At 27.1% G+C, this 4887-nt stretch overlaps 1 non-coding gene across 1 annotated transcript; it reads left to right on the top strand.

Moving 5' to 3' along the window:
* Positions 1 to 4540: 4540 nt before the first annotated feature.
* TRNAT-UGU (transfer RNA threonine (anticodon UGU)) lies at positions 4541 to 4613 on the top strand. The gene has a single exon. It is a non-coding gene; the product is annotated as a tRNA-Thr (tRNA).
* The last annotated feature ends 274 nt before the right edge of the window (positions 4614 to 4887 follow it).

Genomic DNA, 4887 nt, shown 5'->3' with positions numbered 1-4887 from the left:
CATCTATTTTACACATAGATATTAAATGTTTTACAATATGGGGGGGGGGATCTCGTGTTAAAATTTAATGTATGATAATATATCACTATTAAGATATATTAGAAGATAGAAAACAAAACAATTAAAACATCATTTCAAACTTAACTTAACCTGATACTTACTTACATATTATATGTAATATTATTCACTAACAGAGACATTACAATAGTATATCTAAATATCAGTAGCCTATTGAGAATTATAGGTAGCTTAAAACTGTTATTATTATTTATAGATCATATTTTAATTTTTATCAATTCAATAATTTAATTTATTAACCTTTACACATACAATCGTAAATAGTTCGAAAATAATAATTATATATATATAATATATACTTACATATTGTAGAGGTATTATAAACTAATTAATTTGATGTATAGTTATGTATAATATTATATAACTGATTATCACTAACGATGTAATTTCCAATAGTTTATCGTATGCGTTTACATACATCTACAACGTTATTCCTTTATTCACTATAATACAACCCTATTAGCATCATGATGATAATAGGTATGTAAGCCCATCGCGATTCTAATGAGGGAAAGTCGAATGCGTTTTAATGATAGAAACAAGTGTCATAAACCTTCCACCCATCTCATATAGGAATATATATAGTATGTCTTTGAAGTAGGGTATTTTAAATTGCTTAAATACAGTCGGTTGCGGGACATTTACTATCAGTCGTCCAGCGTTTACTAAAGAATTGAGAAGAATCAGCTACAAAGACGAGAACCATCACCAACATAGCTTTGACGACTACGAAAGCTGAATATCTATTGTTAGCAAAGGTATATTACGGGAAATCATCTGCAACTTGATAACTATTGAGTGAGTATTTATTAGATATTCATATATTATGTATTGTATATAAATTATAGATGTGTATTAATATATAGAACACATGATCACCATACATTTCACATGTAATAATTATAAAATCTGATTATAGACTATACACATCATGGACTTATTGAAGAAAAGTTTAACCGCACAGTGTAATGTGAAATTTATCTCAGTCGGAGACTTACTCCTCAACAGACCTTATCCTATCACCCGAATGCAGAACAAGGATACGCAGTATGGACGGGCAGTGTTATGTACATTATCTGGAGAAGGAGGGGAGCTGGTAGAGGTGTACCTTCCACGATCAATCGAGCTGGCTGATGAAGATATTTTAGAGTTCAACTGTAGGGATCAAAAGGATCTCAAATTATTATTCAAGGGTCGTAGAGGAAGAGCATTCGATATCACATTCGAATGAAATATTTAATTTTTTTTTCCTTTATAAAATAACTGGATATGCTTGATAAATAATAATAATAATAACATAATTTAATTGGAGAATGTTTTCTATTTAATACAACAATCTGAGTGTAACCCCATTGTCTTCTTATGAATATATAAATATATCAAATTAGCAGCGTTGGGTATTCTAGTAATTTTATCATAGGAATGATATAAGGTAATATAAAAAATTATATATATATATATTAAGATAATAGTGTTTTAGTTATTAGCATACATATTATACTGAAGTTGATAGCAGTATTCGATATATTACTTAATTGAAACGATTGAGTGTAATGAGGGTAAAACAGAGGTCAACTCAACCTTCCATAGTTCGACACTTAAATACGTGCTCAATGATTTTGATGTACGTATATGTATATGAAATAAATTAAATATTATTACTTAAAAATGTTTTCTATATTATTATTATTTTATAATAAGTATAACCCACTCAACTCACCTACTACGTTATTTAATATGATGAATACACACGAGTAGAGATAATAGACTTTTACTCACATACAATTCTCTAAACAGTTATAATATCTAGTGATAAGTATAAATCGTATGATTAAAGACTATTCGATCGAAAATGAGCTGTTGGTAGTGGTGATGACAGCGATGGTGTACGAGTACTCTAATTAGTATATCGGAGTAGCATATAATAGACTAGCTGGGTGCGGACATACAATGAAAATCTTGCTAATATTTTCATATATCTAGTTAAGATTTAAAATAATAACTTTAAAAATTAATTTAAGTATATCAGAGTCTTTAACGACATCATCAGTGACGACGGTGATCATGATGATAGTAAAATGTCTCCCCATATTGTAAAACATTTAATATCTATGTGTAAAATAGATGTGTAGAGTGGTTTGGTATAAAATACTTATATTTACATATTATAGTCATGTATATGAAAAGTAAGAATTAGCTCTAATGATGTTATTATTACTATCCATATCATAACGAATGAGGTATATATCACTATACATGTCTCCACGAGCTTTGATTTCACTCAAATATTACACACGTAGATACGAGTACTCTAATCTAATTACCGAAGCTAACGGTAAAAATATATTAATACATATCCTAGGGAAACATAGAATAATACTAATAATAATAATAATTTAATGAAAAAAATCATTATATAAGTGTTAGAGGAGTGGGAGCGGGCCGAGCATGGATGGATACGTATGTGATAGCATATCATAGACTCGTTGGGTGGGTATGCAATGAGAATCTTACTGTCATACCCCTACAAAATAGTATCATACATTTCACCTCACAATTAGGGCCGCTTTCATCAAATACTTTAAACGTCGACTACGCTTAATCAACTGATAACAGTTATTTAACCGGTCAAATTCGGGTGATTAAACCCTGGTTTAACTTAATCGTAGTTTAAAGTAGTGGTGAAACCGGCCCTTAGAGTAGAGCACTCGTATCTACGTGTGTAATATTTGAGTGAAATCAAAGCTCGTGGAGACATGTAGTGATATATACTACATTCATTATGATATAATAGATAGTAATAATATAATAACGTCATTAGAGCTAATTACTACTTTTCATATACATAACTATATGAAAATATAAGTATTTTATACCAAACAATTCCACATTTCTATACATCCATTTTACACACATAGGTATAAAATATTTCGCAATGTGAGAAAATTTTACTATTATCACGATCACCGACGTCACCGATGTCATCACCACTGGTAGCATCTCATCTCGATCGAATACTCATTAACTATACGATATAATATATACTTATCACTCGATATTATTATAACTCTTTGAGGGATTGTATTCACTAAATAGCTTATTAGTTAATCATCTTATACATATACATTTAATCATCAATGGTTTAGAATCAGGTTTAAGTTATAATGTGTGCTAAGTACTCGAAAGATTGATAAGTTGATTAATGTTTGAAAAATCACTCGTGAATACTTATAAAAAATTGAATGATTGAAATAATCGATCGGCTCAATAGGTATAGTGATACAGATAAAGGTATGTATGAATGTATGTACCTATATAGGTATATTTGTATGAATTATACTATATTATAAAATAAAAAACATACATGAAAGCGAGTAAATAGATTTGTAAGATAATATGAGTGTTATTATTTAGATGTAAATAGCATCATGTTAGTGATATGATTACCATCATTTAGATATCTATGATAAGATAACATCTTACATGTATATGATCGATATATATGAGAGTGATGGAGGGTGAGGTGAGGATACATTATAATACGATATCCTTTTCATATACCACCATTCATATCTCTAATAATATATATAATATGATACTTACATATTTTATACTTTAGCTCAATAGGTATAGTGATATAGATATAGGTATGTATGAATGTATGTATATAGGTATATTTGTATGAATTATACTATATTATAAGATAAAAAACATACATGAAAGTGAGTAAATATATTTATAAGATAATATGAGTGTTATTATTTAGATGTAAATAGCATCATGTTAGTGATATGATTACCATCATTTAGATATCTATGATAAGATAACACCTTACATGTATATGATCGATATATATGAGAGTGATGGTGGGTGAGGTGAGGATCAACATGTAAGTGATAAGCTTAGGTTTATATTATAAGATAAAAACATATATGGAAGCGAGTAAATATATTTGTAAGATAATATATCTCTAATAATATATACATGATGGTTTTATTATTTTATTATAGTATAAAATATGTAAGTATCATGTATATATATAATATACATATACATATATATTATATATGTAGAGTTTTCCATAGCATTAAGATATTTTTAAATATATATATATATATATATATATATATATATATATATATATATATCATATTATTGTAAACATATCATATCATATTAAAATAAATGTTTAAGAATTTAAGGTATGTGATTATGTATGATGGTATAAAATTTATGTAGGTATAATTATATAGTAACTTCATATTTCCAAATAATGAATTATTTCAAAAAACTTATCTGTACTATGTTTGATTATGTATTTATATATATATATGTAATCTTCATATTATGTATGATAATAAATCTATATTTAGAATCTATAGATGTATGTATGTATGTATATATATAAGTCATAGTTCGGTATAGTGGATATACTTGAAATTTAGTCACTTTTTGATATATAGCCTCTATAGTTCAGTGGTTAGAGCATTGGTCTTGTAAACCAGAGGTCGGGAGTTCAATTCTCTCTGGAGGCATGACATTTATTTTTTACTATAAGGCTGAATGAGGATTATGTGTAAATTCAGATGAGTACTGCTTACATTTAAACTTAATGATAATCTTTAAAATGGAAATAAAATGAAAGTTATATTTGATATAGTGAAATAATAAACACTTTGAAATATTGTTAAGTAAGAACATTGTAAATACAGATTTTAAAACTTAATATTATTTCAATAAATGAAAACATGTATAATATATATCATATCTTTTTTTTTTAATTTCATATAAATTGTTAATTCATTACAA

The sequence above is a fragment of the Diuraphis noxia genome, unplaced genomic scaffold, assembly GCF_037042655.1.
Source record: "Diuraphis noxia isolate RWA-SAM2 unplaced genomic scaffold, SU_Dnox_SAM2 contig0001, whole genome shotgun sequence".
NCBI lineage: Eukaryota > Metazoa > Arthropoda > Insecta > Hemiptera > Aphididae > Diuraphis > Diuraphis noxia.
The sequence above is the reverse complement of the archived record's forward strand: the minus strand, read 5'-3'. Positions and strand labels throughout refer to the sequence as shown.